Source organism: Bos mutus, chromosome 13, assembly GCF_027580195.1.
Source record: "Bos mutus isolate GX-2022 chromosome 13, NWIPB_WYAK_1.1, whole genome shotgun sequence".
NCBI classification, from domain to species: Eukaryota; Metazoa; Chordata; class Mammalia; order Artiodactyla; family Bovidae; genus Bos; species Bos mutus.
Window position 1 is genome coordinate 32,274,821 of NC_091629.1, and position 16,383 is coordinate 32,291,203.

The 16,383-nt window shown below is 40.6% G+C and overlaps 1 pseudogene; it reads right to left on the minus strand.

Moving 5' to 3' along the window:
- Positions 1-15,656: 15,656 nt before the first annotated feature.
- Positions 15,657-16,136, minus strand: LOC102271405 (mitochondrial inner membrane protease subunit 1 pseudogene; annotated as a pseudogene).
- Between the last annotated feature and the right edge of the window lie 247 nt (positions 16,137-16,383).

Sequence of the window (16,383 nt, forward strand, 5' to 3'; positions counted from 1 at the left end):
CGACTCTGAAGCACTTGTCATTAAAGGCCTTCACTAAAGTCAAGAGCTACCTCAAGGTTGAGGAGGTTAACCTGAACAAGAAGTCATCAAAGCGACCAACAATAATGATGGAAAGCATTTTTTAGTTGTCTTGAAAGCTTTCAGTACTCTGCTTCATGATCAAGAAAAATAAGAGGATATTAATGTTTCTCCTTAAAGACCAAATACTTAGCAGAACTACAACTGTTATGGAAGCCCTGCTTGAAACAGGGCACGAGGCTACTATGATGTTAAAAAAAAAATAAGATGGCCCTTGTCCTATTGGATGTCACCATCTTATACCAATCTTATTTGAATTGAATCATTCAAATGCCCAAGTATCTACAATAGAAGACACAAAAAGTGTGGATGAAATAAGGTGACCAAGAGTTCAGAAGACAAAATGCTAATGGTCAATGACTAGCTTTAGATTTTGTTTTCTCTTATAAATCCTGAAAGATTTAATTTATTTAAAAAATTTTATTTTACTTTCAGCACAGTTTTATTTATGTATTTTTAAAATATAGCAGTGTGTACTTAAAAAAAAAAGGAACTTATTTTGGGCAACACTGGTTCTAGATAACAAGTTTTGGGGCACCATAGCTCCATTTTCTCGATTCCTTTTCTCCTTTTAAAATCAAACCTAGGGGCTTCCTGGGTGACTCAGTGGTAAAAAGATCCCACATGCCTCAGAGCAACTAAGCCTATGATCTACAACTACTGAGCATGTGCTTCAGAGCCCAGAAGTCACAGCTACGGAGTCTGTGTGCCACAAATAACGAGGCCCACATGCCCTAGAGCCCAAGCTCTGCAATAAGAGAAGCCATTGCAATGAGAAGCCTACAGACTGCAACAAAGAGTAGCCCTGGCTCCACAACGAGAGGAAAGCCCACGCAGAAATGAAGGCCCAGCACAGCCAAAAATAAATAAATAAATAAAATCATTAAAAAAAATTCAAACCTAGTCTTATTACATGTCTATTTTTCACCCCTTTGGTGTTTAATGTCTCATGTTATTGGAAAAATAATAATCTTTCAAAACCCTATAGCTTTTGCCTGTGTCTCTTAGAATGTTTGCTCTGAGGGATGCCAGCTGCTAGGTAAAAAATCTGAGTACTTTGAAATTGCTATGCTGTGAGGAAACCCATGCTAGTCATGTGGAGAGACTGGATAGAAAAAGAAACTCTCTGCCACCATCTGAGACACTTCATCCTGGCATGGTGGTCTAAGTCGGCTGGCTTCCCTAGAAGAGACTACTTTTAATCTACCATGATAATCTACCTCAATGACATATTTTTTTAAAGAGAAGGAAGGAAATAAGCTCTGACAAGATGTATGGGTTTAGGAGAGGTTTGACTGGAGAGCAGATTATCAGGACCCATTTACAATATATTAGTATCTTCTGCCCTCTCCTGCTTCCCAAAACATACACATGCAAAGAGAAATTATCCGCTCTCCTTATTCCTTGTATTGCAGCCTTCACTTCACTTTTCCTGTTGCCTGAAAATTATCAACTATACATTTGAGTTTAAAACTATCCTTTTTAGAATATGTAAACTCTTCTGAAAATTTGTGGACCATTTCACAGTAATTGATTTTCAGTGATGTATTGGCTATCTTTTCCTCAAAACTCAATGTTGTTAAAGTTTTTTATATCACATTTTTTGTGGATCAGTAATTTAGAAGCAGCTTAGTTAAGTGGTTCTGATTCCAGGTCTCAGAGAAGGCTAGAGCAAAATGTTATCTGGGCTGTGTGTAGTCTTCTGAAGGCTCAGCTGGGGCTGAAAGATTCATTTCCAAGATGGCATGCTTGAATAGTTCTAGTTATAGGTGGGAACCTCAGATCTTCCCCAGAAGGACCTCTCCAGGAATTGCTTTACTGTTCTCATGACATGGTGGCTGCCTTCTCACAGAGTAAGCCGTCCCAGAGAGAGTAAGGCAGAGGTCACAGTGATTTTTGTGACCTAATGTTATAATTCATCCTCTTTCATTTCCATAATTCTATTGGTCACAGAGGTTGGCCTTAATAGTGAGGGAGAGTATGAATAACAAGAATATGAATAACAGGAGATGAGGTGTCATTGGGGTCATCTGAGGAAATGAGCTTGGTTAAGCCAAGGAAAAGATAATATTGGGAGAAAAGAAGAGACAAAGGAGATATGTAATATGGAACCAGGAGCATTTTGAGGAAAACTGAAGTAATAATTTGGGTACTGAAGCTGAGGATGAGGTAGAGAATCTTAAGAGCGTATAGTCCTGCCACATCTTGTGAAGGTAAGAGGTAAAAGAGAAGTGAGAAGAATGACCAATTTTTTTCTTTCAAAGTTATTCCTGCACTAACAACAGGAGACAAACTTAAAAAGTCATTTTCAATTTCTTGGCTGAACTACAAGGGGAATATTTCTCCTGAATATTTAATTGGTTTTATGAGACAGAAAGATATTTTAAGCTTCTAACAAGAAATTGGGGTTGCCTAAATGATATCTTTTTTCAGCAAGGACACAGTCTTCCAGGAAGTTTACTTTTGCCAATATAATTAGTAGTTACTTTACAGGACAATAATGTCCAGGTTTCATGCTGGGATGAAAGGAGGTGATTTTCCAGTTAGTGCTAATTGAAAATTGAAGCAAAGGGAACATTGCAATCAAAACAGGAAGGGAAAAAACATTGTATTGTGGCAAGAACCTTAGAGCTTTGTTCTTTCATAACACGTAGGGGAGCAAAGAGTTTCTAAGCTACTTTCATCACAGCCAAATTTCTTGGAAAAATGCCCTCTACGTGCTGTTTCTGCTTTACCTCCCCAATACCTCTGGCCTGGCTTTTGCCCCCATTATTTCTTCAGACCTGCTTTCATTGTGGTTAACAACAACCTCCTTGTTGCCTGATCTGATGAACATTTTTCTGTTTTTGAACTTACTGATTTCTAAGCTGATTTCTAAGCAGCAATAACCCAGTTAAGCACCCTACTATTTCTGGAAATACTCTCCTGATTCCTAGGATGTCATTTTCTCCTTGTTTGCTCAGCAAACAACCATCTCCTTGTTTGCTATTGATATAAGTTGTTCTTCCACTACCCAGTCTCTAAATGTTTGAGTTCTTGATCATTTCTCTTGTCTTTCTGAGCTCTTTCTGCATAATCTTTTCCAATACATTGGCTCTGACACCATCTAGATGCCAACGATGTTAACATTAATATTTCCAGCCATCGTCTCTTCCTCGAATTCAAGATTCCTATATCCAACTGCCTTCTTGGCATTTCAGCTAGGGAATTTCAGAGATATCACAGTGTGTCTCCTGTTGCTTTTGGTTCCTCACCTCCAACCTGCTGCCCCAGCCTAAGCCTTACCTGTCTTGTAAATGGCATCATCTCATATTTAGACACTTTGGTGAGAAACTTCAGTACATCTTGATGCACCCTTCTTCTCACTCTCGAAATTCAGTTCAGCAGAAGTGCTGTTGATTTTATCAACCTGTCCTTTATTACCACCCAATCTCCTTGCCCATCCAACCCATTCTCCACATAGACAATAGATGCATCTTAAAATAAAAATTTGTTCCTGTTATGATCTATTTAATACCACTCAATGGATTTCTACTACACCCAGAATTAAATATAAACTTGCAGTGTCTTCCAAGCTGCTGTAGGACTTCACTCCTACTCACCTTTCAAGCTTATTTCAGACTACTGTCTTTGGCTCATACACCAGCCTGTCCTGATTCAGGGCCTTTGAATATGTTGTTTATTCTTCCTAGAAGGTCTTCCCATACTTTTCTTAGTCTGGCTCTTTCTCTTCCTTTAGGTGTTAGCTGAATATTGTCTACTCAGAGAGACTTCCCTTGACTATCTTACCGGATGTATGCCTCTTTGTTCCCTTTTTAGTAGCTTTTTCCTGTCCATCATCACAGTTATTCCCATAGTTATAATGTCAGCCCAATTTTTCCACAAAGGAGGGCATTGGGAGTCTTTAATGCAACTTGTTAGATTTGAAACAAATCAGAGGCTACATAAAAAACGAACTATTTCTCTCCTAACTAGGGCTTCTGCTGGACGTGACCAATCCCACAATAGCACCCATATCTGAAAATGGATCAGGTTACTCAGCATCTAAAACCAAAATTAAGGATACTCTTGGGACCCTTTCAGTGGAAAGCATTTAGCTAAACAGTTTTTGTTTTACTGTGGTCATGGCCCTCTGTGACACAGATGCAGTCAACCTAACATGCAGAGGCTGGAAGGAATTTCTCACGACATACCATATCCTGTGTTTCTTATTGCAGTTGATTATTGTTCTCATTTTCCCTCCTCTAAGACCAACATCCCATGAGATGGACATTGTCTTGATGGAGCAGGAAAAGAAGGTTTGAACTCGGATTCTTCTGTATGAGCACATGAATGAAACTCCAGATTAGATCTTGGCACTTTAAAATTCTTACATTCATAGGAAATATCAACATTAGGAAACTATAGCCTTTAAAGTAAAGCTTCTCACTTTTATATCTATGGCAAAACTTTGTGTCATGTACACTGAGATGAAAATTGGTCTCCTGATAATTGTGCAATTGAAGTTGTCGTTTACTTGGCGAAAACTTACTCAGGAATTTGCACTCTGTTCTAATACCTTAAACAGCTTCTCTTTTATTTTGTAATATATCACAAATTACCAGGAGGTTTTAAGTGGAATTTAATCCACTGAAACTCCTACTTTCCAACATTCATAAAAGCCATAAATCACCTTTGTCAAGTTACAGATCCTGAAATTCTAGCTCACAAAGGGGCCTGTATTTTGTTAAGTGAATTCAAATCATCCTCCAAGGAACCAAAAGTGTTTCAAGTCTTTAAAAATAAATCATAAAACCGTGTGATAGATAAAATTCCCTGGGAAGAAATCCACTTTGCAGGGAATAGGCCTGTATTGGAAAATCTTCTTCACACAACTAAAATGATCTTTGCATATAAAGAATGAGTCACCAGATACCACAAAGGTCAAAGATCCCAGGCTCATCTCTTCCTGCGGAACCTGTGAGGAGGAAATGTGCCCAGATGTTCATATTTGTTTCTATGAGGAATAAAGCTTATTTCAGAGCTAAAATACCTTTTGTATTTTCTCCTGATGGTTTAAAATAGTCTCTAATCAAGACTCAATTAAAAATTTAAAATGATATCTAGAGAAGTATTTTTGTTTGGTTTCTTAAACTGTAAGGATCAGATGATTGGGCTAAGAGATTGTCCTGAACCATGCAAGAATGTTGTATCTGTCAAGACCATTTCCTTGGCTGCTTCTAAAAGGAGTTTATACTGAGCCCTGCATTGAGTTGCCCAGTTTAACTTCTAAGCAGAAATTTACACCAGTTCCATCTCTAATTCACAGTGTCTGCTAAACTTCTGGAAGAAATTCTGAGATGCCACTAACTATAAGATATTGCTCTCCTTTTATTGCTCAACAAATCCAGGCAGGATGCATTTCTGCTCTCGATGAGTCAGTCCTGAGCTTGGTGCCTTCTCCTTTAATTGGGTCCTGTGTTCATGACCTCCTTCAAACACCTCCACTTTCAGGAAGTAAAGCCCAACACACAGCTGAAATATTTCAGAGTTGGAAGGGACCTAAGAGATTACTTCCTCAATGTTCTCATTTTTTAGAAAAGTTATTGATCAACTTTTCTACTTTTACTTTGGAGTTGATAACACAGAGTAGAACTTCCTTAAATTCTCAATAAATGACAATTAAAAAGTGATCATCAGATATACATTTTACAGGAGAAATCTGAAAGAAAGGAATTAATTTTCTTACTCTGAAGTATACCTGGCAATCACAACCCAGGAAGAAACCCAATGATAATAATTTTGTACCCCAAGGTTTTAACTGACACTGCTAGCAATTGTTTTTAGTGGTACAAATACTTAGTAAAACTCAACTCTTTCTGGGGTGACATGTATTCCCTCTTACCGTGACAAGGTGACACTGTCAAAACTCTCCATTTTTTTCTCGCCTCTTAGCTGACTAGCTGAACTGAAAAATGTATGTTGGTTTGACCCTCCTCCCTTTTCTGTGTTCTTTCTTCAGCTCAGTAACCCCTTCTAAAGCCTGTTCTTGAATAAATCCACTTTATCATAAATACCTGATTGTGGTTTCTGACAACAATCAGGGGCATGTGTATTTTAGCAGGAAGAAACACTTTAGGCAAAAATAATGAATCTCTAATTGTGGAATTTGCAAAACTCTCATTTTAAAGAGAAATCTGAGGCTCTAAGAGGCCAAGAAGATATGGCTGAAGGCACCGTGCTGGCTGATGGTGAGCTGAAGTTGGAGCTCTTGGCTTCCTCTCCCACATCACTCCCCTCTCTTTCTGTCTGCAAGACCTGTCATGCAGCATCTACCAAAAAATATACTTGGATTTCATGAAACTGGAGTACTTATGTAGAGAACCCTTCCAGATAATGATGTCAGGCCCATAGGTACTAAATTTCTCTCTGTAAGAAATACACAGTTCCCACAACTTCTATGATCAACCACTAACATGATTTGGCATTTCTGCCACAGGAAATATTGAAAAATATTTTCAATTCTGTAGAGCAGTTTTTTTAATGGACTTTTGATAATCTCTGCTTAAAAAAAAAAAAAAAAGCTTAACTGACTCCACTTATAACTCAACTTCTGCGTTTTGGAGCCTTAATGGCAGCCACATTTGTTTTAGGACCCTCAAGAGGTTCCTGACCTTCAGATTATGGAGCCCGGCAGCCTGCTAGGCCTGAGGGGTCTGCTTCTCTTTTCTCTGCCTTTGACCACCACACAATTTGGCAGCCCACTTCCCCACTTCCCTCTGCCCCAATATCACAACTCTCAAGGTTTTTAGAGGTATCAGATTTTGTTACATTGTTGAGGAAAGCTTAGACCACATAAGAAGGAAGCCATTTAAAGTGAGTCATGTCAATGTACGACAAAACCAATACAATATTGTAAAGTAATTAGCCTTCAAAAAAATAAATAAATAAAGTGAAAAAAAATAAAATAAAGTGAGGCTATGTAAGAATTTTCCTCTAGCTCAAAGGAAAACTTTCCACAAAGTTTAGTTCTTCACTGGGATTTCTTGTTGCCACACCCTAGTTCATAAATCTACCCCACCAACTCATCTTCCACTCTGTAAAAGATGCTTGCTCGCTGCCATGCATAGCTCTTCTGTTAGTTCAAAGCCCCAGGCCCTGCCCCAAGGACTTAGTTTTGGTCATTGACAGTGTTCTTCCCTGAGTGGTATGTGGTCCCGAGGCTTATTTATTTTGCCTGGGTCAATACACTGGGGGCGTAATATGGTTTTGGTATTCCAGGTCCCTTTGAAGAGTTCAGAATGGACATGGATTCCCAAGTCCTAACCTTGAACTCCAATCTCCCTACCAGTGTAGTTGCAGAGAAAAATCTCTATTTCCTGCTTTCCCATAAGGGAACTGAAGGCTCATACACACGTAAACATAAATACACAGTCTCCCAATGACAGATGTTAATCGTTCCTATAGCCTAAACCCAAAAGGGGGAAATAAACCATTTTCCCAACATGCTCTGTAATTCTCTCTCTGATGAATGTAAAATTTCACATTTCTGTATAAAGTAGTATTCATTCCTTTCCTTAATCTTCCTTTCCTTTGCAAATTGTTTTCTCAGGACTATTTGGAATATGGAAGAACTATTGCATTTCTCAACAACTGCTCTCATTTAGCTAACTAAAGCTCTGATTGAATATGTATGTGTGTAGTTATTACTTTAGACTATTTGTGCTACATAGATTTTATTTCCTGTTTTTTTAAAAAAGTTTTGTGACCCAATGTTGCTTTCAAAGTATCCATTATTCAGAGAAAATATTCATAGTCATCTGATTCCAGCATTCACTACTGTGAATGTACTGGAGAGGTTTCATAAGAAGTACCAGAGACGATAGTAGTGTGTACATCATAGAATTATCAGGAAGTTTCAGTGAATTCATTATTGCACAAGCATGCATATATATCCTAAAAATATAGTGCTAAGCATGGTACCTGGCACATAGCAAGTACCCTATACTTATTATTATTATTACTTCCCTGGTGGCTCAGACAATGAAGAATCTGCCTGCAATGTGGGAAACCCAGGTTCGATCCTTGGATAGGGAAGATCCCCTGGAGAAGGGAATGGCAACCCACTCCAGTATTCTTGTCTGGAGAATTCCAAGGACAGAGAAGACTGGCGTGCTGCAGTCCATGGGGTCACAGAGTTGAACACGAATGAGCGACTGACACTTCCACTTTTGTGTGTATACATATTTATGGTTTCCACATGAGATTTCAGTTTTTTAAAATACCACTGCTTACCAATTGAAAATCTCAGTTCTGGATCGAGCATCAAACTACAGGTTGAACACAGTCCCAGATATTGTCCAATAAAAACCTTTGTTCCAAAAAAAAAACAAAACAAAACTTTGTTCCTCTGAAGAACATATACTTAAGGAAAATGCATTGTCTTCCATCGTGTAAATCAGCCAAGGATTTTCAAAGCCATGTGAATCACTGACATCTATGGTGCCCTTCTGATACACTGGATACATTGATAATGTATTCTCTAAAACATCCTTATTAGAAAGACTGTAGCATCAGCAATGCCATTTTACAGTTGGGAAACATAAAGTTAACTTAAACAGTGCGGATTAAGGGTTCACAGGTTGAGAAATCCAGAGGCAGGCTGGCTTCAGATGTAACTGGTGCAGGTGTAGTTTGAATCAGTGACTCGATGAGTGATTATTTCTCTCCTCCTCTTTCCTGGGTTGGCTGTAATCTCAGCAAACTTCTCATCATTTTAAGAATAACTCAAAGTCCGTATGTTTCCTTGTTCATATTCAGTGATGGAGAATATCTCTTCTGGTAGATCTGGAAAATTAGGAAAGCTTCATTTTTAGATGTTTTCATCAGACCTCTTCTCAGTACTTCATTGCCCTAATTCAGAAATCATGTGGCCTGGGGATGGAGGAGCTGATGGGCTTTTCCAGATGCTTTACACCTGAGGCTTAGTAGGGACTAAGTTGCCCCAAAATTGAACTGTAAAAATAGGGGAGGGAATTTCTCAGAAGTTCAGAGTTATTGCTGGTCTTTATTCTGGGAGGCAGATTCTTAGATGGAGGCTGACGTGTATGTTCCTAGGGAGTGCCCTAGTGAGCAGCACCCTTGCAAATGGAGTGAAAAAAGCAGGGTTGGGCAGAGGGAGAAGCTGGGCTTCAGAGAAGTCTCAACATGTGCTGTGGCTGACTCTGCAGGGAGCTCTAGAGCTGGGTGATCCTTCACAGGGATCTGGAGCTGGAGCAAGGTGGGTGGGAATGAGGTGCTCAGGATTTCATACCAGTCATCCTCCACCCCACCATACACACCCCATAAACCACATATTGTTTGTGAGATGCCCAGGAAGGAAGGAAGCATGCCCCTGAGGGAGCTGGCTTTTTTTAGGAGAAGATGATTTCAGGAGAGGGCCCCAGCTGTTACCTGACAACACTTCTAGCAGCTAGGAGTCCTTTTGGTTTGAAGAAGAAACTGAGAAGTACCTCCCAGAAATCCTGAAGAAGTTGTGGGAAAGGAAACAAGTCATCCAGCTTCTAGCAGCAAAGCCCAGGTCTGCATGTAGCCTTTTAGACAGCACTGCCTGGCAATGGCACCCCACTCCAGTACTCTTGCCTGGAAAATCCCATGGACAGAGGAGCCTGGTAGGCTGCAGTCCAGGGGGTCGCTAAGAGTCGGATACGACTGAGGACACCCCTTTCACTTTTCACTTTCATGCACTGGAGAAGGAAATGGCAACCCACTCCAGTGTTTTGCCTGGAGAATTCCAAGGACAGAGGAGGCTAATGGGCTGCCGTCTATGGGTTCGCACAGAGTCGGACACGACTGAAGCGACTTAGCAGCAGCAGCAGCAGCCCCAGCTCCCAGCTGTTTGCTTAGTTTGGTGTGTGTTGATCTCCGCACGCTGACTGCTGTGGAGCATTTCTGGAAACGATCCTGGATACACAGTGTCTAAGAGTCAGCTGCCTGTCCATGTGTGTCATGTGAGTAACTATGGGGGCTGAATATGGGGAGGAAAGCAGTGTTGCTGCATCTCATTAGGTGCTTAGGAAGACAGAATGTCTGTCCAGACTCTTAGCACAGAACTGTCTGGTTTGAATAAATGAGGGGTGTGACGATCCTGGGAAGGTAACTACAGCGTCACTACAGTGAAGAATATTCTGCTGAACCAGCACAGTCAGGAAAGAGAACTACTTCAAATCAGTGATGGCCTTAGTGATCTTACAAAGTGAGATGATCCCTTCTACACTGTGATGCAAAGTTCACTGTGCACACATGTAAAATTTTTAATTACAGCCTTCTTCTGGCAAGTAAGCTAAATCATTTTATTTCTGACAAAATAATCGAAATCCTACATTTTATCTCAGATATTATGAGTGTTCATTGACAGTGAAATTAAAAACACACCTGTTAAAAGAAAATACTTTGGCAATTTTGGAAGACCCAAAGTGAGGGTGAAACACTGACTCCGCTTTAGAACATGGGTCCATGGAAACTGCATCCAATAAACTACTTAATCATGTCTGGTTCCCATGGCAACAGCCACTGAAGCAGCTTCATTGAATAAGACTGAATGTGATCAACTGCCAACATGGAAATATAAATCCTCCCCTATTCTCTCTGTTTTTCAGCATTTTTCTCTCCAGCATGTTCTGTGTTACAAAGCAGGGCTTGGTACGCTGCCTGTGTCTCCCTCCTCCTACACTCACCATATTTCATTGGCAAAGTCCCCCTCTACACTGTGTTTTCAACACAGAACACTGAAATGGGGGAGGGGAGCATTTCGTACCTTTAAAAACACTAGGAAAGTAAATAGAAATAGCTCAGATAGTTCCTCACCCATGCGTGTCCCTTTGCTAAGAGCTCAGTTTTTCTTTCAGTCAGTAATGTCTTTTTGTGTTGGAATCAAGTAAAAGCATATTTGTGTTCAGAAGCAAGACAGATTTCCTAAGTAAGAGAGAAGCTATTTTTAGAGGATATCAGGAGGGTGGGGGAAGATCTTGGAATCCATCTAAGCTTAGATTCAGCTTTTGGAACAGTATGTCTCATGGGGTGCACTGCACAAACATTTCATCTGGCTTATTATAAACTTCCTGACATGTAAATGTCCTCAAAGACTGTACGGGTAGAGCCTGGAGCTGCCAATTGGAACATCACACATCTTTTCTCTTCTTTTCTTTTAAAGCACATTGTCAGTTTTCTAGTTCTTCAAGAACCCTTCAATGAGGTCAGGTTGTGCTGAAAATAACATACTGGAGATATATCTGGGCTGAATGTCAGTAAATTTGGGTGAGTTAGCTTTTTTGTGTGTGGGGGGGAAATGGAGGAGATGAATCACATCAGAACTTTATGAAAATCCCCCACCCCACCTTTTTTTAAAAAAAATTCTATTTATTTATGGCTGTGCTGGGTCCAGTGGTCATGTATGGATGTGAGAGTTGGACTGTGAAGAAAGCTGAGCGCTGAAGAATTGATGTTTTTGAACTGTGGTGTTCGAGAAGACTCTTTGAGAGTCCCTTGGACTGCAAGGAGATCCAACCAGTCCATCCTAAAAGAGTTCAGTCCTGGGTGTTCTTTGGAAGGACTGATGCTAAAGCTGAAACTCCAATACTTTGGCCACCTCATGCGAAGAGTTGACTCATTGGAAAAGACTCTGATGCTGGGAGGGATTGGGGGCAGGAGGAGAAGGGGAAGACAGAGGATGAGATGGCTGGATGGCATCACTGACTCGATGGACGTGAGTTTGAGTAAACTCCGGGGGTTGGTGATGGACAGGGAGGCCTGGCATGCTGCAAGTTATGGGGTCTCAAAGAGTCGGACACGACTGAGCGACTGAACTGAACTGAACTGTGCTGGGTCTTTGTTGCTGCATGCAGGCGTTCTCTAGCTGTGGCGAGCAGGGGCTACTCTCTAGTTGCAGTACGTGGGCTTCTCACTGCAGTGGCTTCTCTTGTTGTGGAGCATGGGTTCTAGGGTGAATGGGCTTCAGGAGTTGCAGTATGCAGGCTCAGTAGTTATGGTTAGTGGGCTCTAGAGCACAGGCTCCATGGTTGTGGTTCATGGGCTTTTTTGCTCCATGCACATGGAATCTTCCTGGACCAGGGATTGAACCCATGTCCCCTGCACTGTTAGGTGGACTCCTTACCACTGGAGCACCAGGGAAGTTCAGTAGATTATGTTTGAAGGACAATGTCAGTAGTAGTGTTTGGTTTAGAGGTTAGCCCTATAGATGTGAATGTTAACTGGAAATTTTCATCCAAGGTGGGTGGCCCGGGGATGGGGGTTGGTGTGTTGGGGCAGATAATACTTGGCAGTTCAACCAATGTGATTGGATAGGTAGTGGGTAAATATCATATATGTAACAATTCAGTAGAATAATTTAACCATTATTTTGCGAAGTGTGAACTTTGGGTCTTGATTCATACAAATAAACTATTATAATTATTTATGAGATGATTAGGGCAATTTGAGCACTGGTGGAATATTTCATGGCATTTCATTACCAAATGCAGATGAGTGACAGGTGTTTGAGGGTTCATGATGATGTTCTCGCTGAGGTTTTCTGAGGAAGTGTCCTCTAAACTCAGACCTCAAGGATGAGAGGAGCTGGGAGGCACAGACTGAGGTGAGAGGATGAGATGTGAGGTGTTGGGTGGATAAGTCTTCCAGGAAGAGGAAAGTACCCAGGCACAGGCCTGAAGATGAAAGAAAGTCCTTGGGACTGAAAGAAGCTCAATGTGATTGCCTCAGAGTTTGGCAACAGAAGAGGCTGGGAGGTAGAACTGAGGGGTCAGAAGGCAGTGATAAGAGTCTGGACATTTTCTTTAGAGAATGGAAGCCATTGAGCAAGGGAATTCCTGACTAAATTCAGAGTTTAGAAAATCTGCACGCAGGCTTGAATGTCCCAAGAGAATCCCAGGTTTAGAAGGTCTTTTCTGAGTGCTCCAGCCCTCCTCTTTCTGAGCTATGGAATTTGTGTCCCTTATTCTTTGCTGTTGCCTCATGCTTCATGCTTCACCACAGGTTTCTATGGTGGCTAAATTGAAAGTTCCACGCTGACATGAGGGAGGGGTTGCTTACTTTTTACTATGGACTGAATTGTGTCCCTTGCAAGTTTCTATGTTGAAGCCTGAACTCCTGATGTGATTGTGTTTGAAGATGGGGCTTTTGGAGGTAACTAAGGTTAAGTGAGGTCATAAGGATGGAGTCCTTGCCTAATAGAATTAATGACCTTCTAAGAAGTGGAGCGGAGAAGGCAATGGCACCCCACTCCAGTACTCTTGCCTGGAAAATCCCATGGATGGAGGAGCCTGGTAGGCTGCAGTCCAGGGGGTCACTAAGAGTCGAACATGACTGAGCGACTTCCCTTTCACTTTTCACTTTCATGCATTGGAGAAGGAAATGGCAACCCACTCCAGTGTTCCTGCCTGGAGAATCCCAGGGACGGGGGAGCCTGGTGGGCTGCCATCTATGGGGTCGCACAGAGTCGGACACGACTGAAGTGACTTAGCAGCAGCAGCAAGAAGTGGAAGAAAGAGAGGTCAATCTTTCTCCACATGCTAACACTGATGGAAGCCCATGTGAGGATACAGCAAAATGGCAGCCAGAAGAGACCCCTCACTAAAACTAGATCATTCTGGTACCCTGATCTCAGGCTTCTAGCCTCTACAACTATGACAAGATAAACTTCTGTGGTTTAAGCCACACAGCGTAGGGTATTTTGTTATGGCAGCCCAAGCAGACTAAGACAGACTTCCAGGCCCTGCTCCATCCAGTATTCCTGGGCTGGGACAACCCTTTGAGAGATTTCAAAATCTCTCAACCCTCTGATCTTGATCAATCATTAAAGATCATCAATGTTATATTCCTATCATAATCACAGTTTCATATCTTTATATCCAAGTACTTTTCTCACCATTATGAAGCCAAGAGAACGTGTAAAGAGATGGTTTTACTGCAGCAATAAATATGTATAATAATCTGATGTTAACATAATCACCCATCTATTCAGTTTACTCTGAGAAGACACATCTTAGGTCTGTTTGCTTTTCCTTATTTGAAAACTCTCAATCATTACCTCAATATGCAATTGCTAACTCCCGAGGTTGGGTGAGCTGCATGTGGTATTTCGGGCATGTGTTTATAAGAAGATAGCCTTTGTTTTATGTTGATAGAGCAATGTTATCTTCTTCTGGCTGCCTTTCATAGACAAGGCAACTGTTCAAAACAAATTGCTTGGCAAATGCAAACTGTTTTGAACAAATTTTGCAAATTTGGACATGATGCTTAAGTTGACTTTTAATTTCATTGAAGTATGTTTCTTTGCAAAGTCCCTAAGCCCAGTAAGTGAGTCTTTCAAGAAAGCAAGGAGAAGTACCAGTTTCTCTGGCAAGATCTCAGGGGAACTAGGAGCCCTGTTGCTGCCAAAGTGTCTCACCACTTCTGTCCATGCCAGAACCACCTTTAGTTCTCCTTTTCTCTGGATATTATATCTTCTCTAACTTCTGTCTAATAATATGATTTTGTGCCCATTTGAATCTGTATGAATTTGTTTCATGAGAATCAAACTCAAGAAGTATCAACTTATTTTATATTCCATTTTTTCTTAATTATTATTATTGGCTGCACTGCACAGCATGTGGGATCTTAGTTCCCTGACCAGGGATTAAACCTGTGCCCCCTGCATTGGAAGGCAGAGTCTTAACCACTGGCTCAGCAGGGAAGTACTTCAACTTACATTAAATTCTTTAATGAAACTAAATCTGGCTCAACCTCCATTGGCTTTAAGTAGTGAAGAAATCCAATCCCAGACTTTGGGTGAAAACCTTCTTCCCACTCCACCAAGTATCTTGCCTTTTGATCTGGAAGAAATGGAGTTGCCCTTACTTCCTCCTTCATCTCCTCTCATTTGGGTGAAAGTTCTTTGCCAAAGCCCCTGTGTAGCAGCGAGGGTCCCAAACTCTTTGCGTACTTGCAGCCAATCTATTCAGAGGCCCTATCTCTGCAGATTTGAAAACAGTTCCTACCAGGTTTCAGGAGAACTAATATCCTCCATCCCAAGCCTGCCCCTTGTCCTCATGTAATATACCTCTACCCTTCAACAAAGAGTTTAACACTCACCATAATCAAGGTATGGAACACTTCTACCACCCCAAAATGTTCTGACATGTTCCCTTCCCTGACTCTAAGCCTCAATCAACTACTGACTGATTTTCTGTCTAGGATATACCATTCTATCCACTCACTTGTTGATCCACATTTAGGTTGTTTCCAATTTTTAGTGCTTGTGAATAATGTTTATAACATTTTCATACAGGTTTTTATGTGAACACATGTCTTTGATTAGATGTTCAGGAGTGAAATTAGGGATTGTGGATCATAGTATAGGTATATGTCTCACTATAGTAAGTTTTTGTTTAACTGTAAAAAAAACTGCTAAACTATTCTCTAAAGTGGCTGGACCATTTTTTTTCTGAATAGCAAAGAGTTTATTAGTAAATACATGGTTCCAGTGACAATAATAAACTCACATGAACAGAAGACAATAATCAAATCAAAAGAACAAATGCTTGCTAATCATCAGAAAATCTGTGACTATTAGGGCTGTCACATAGAAATCCAAAATCACTCAGAGGCCAAATCTAAAGAAGATATGTCCACTTATTAGTTTGTATGGAACAAGTCCATAGTACCTGAAATCTGTAACTGTAGATTATCACCTTCTAACCAAACATGACCTGTTGGCACAAAACAATGTCTTTTGAAGAAATCTGCTGGGCTACTGGTGAGAATTTTGTCTTCTTCAAAACCAATTTGAAATGTTGATCACTTGGGCTTTTTGTAATCACAATGTCATTTCTTTGGATACCATAAAAATGTCGATTAAGACTTTCTGCAAAGACAGTATCTGAATTTTGAATTGTAGGCTCCATTGATGGTTCAAAACACATGACAACACTACCAACATATTCAAAAGCACCATGGGCTATACAGCCATACTAAATAGTATAGCTAACAAGCCAAAACATTTTTCCCAGAACAACACAAAGCATAGTTCTATGTAGACTCTGCCACCATTGACCATAGGTCTTTTCAACATTCAAGCATTCAGTTTTTAGTGTAGTTCCAGGGCTTCCAAGAAAAAAACATCTAAAGCATGCTTCAAAGCACATATAGGTGATCCATGATTTCAGGATTCCTGGACCTGCAGAAGTCTGCTTGGCTGTACTATTTTGTGATCCTACCAGCAAGATATGAAAGTTTTAGCTGGTTCATATCCTTGCCAACAATTAACATTGT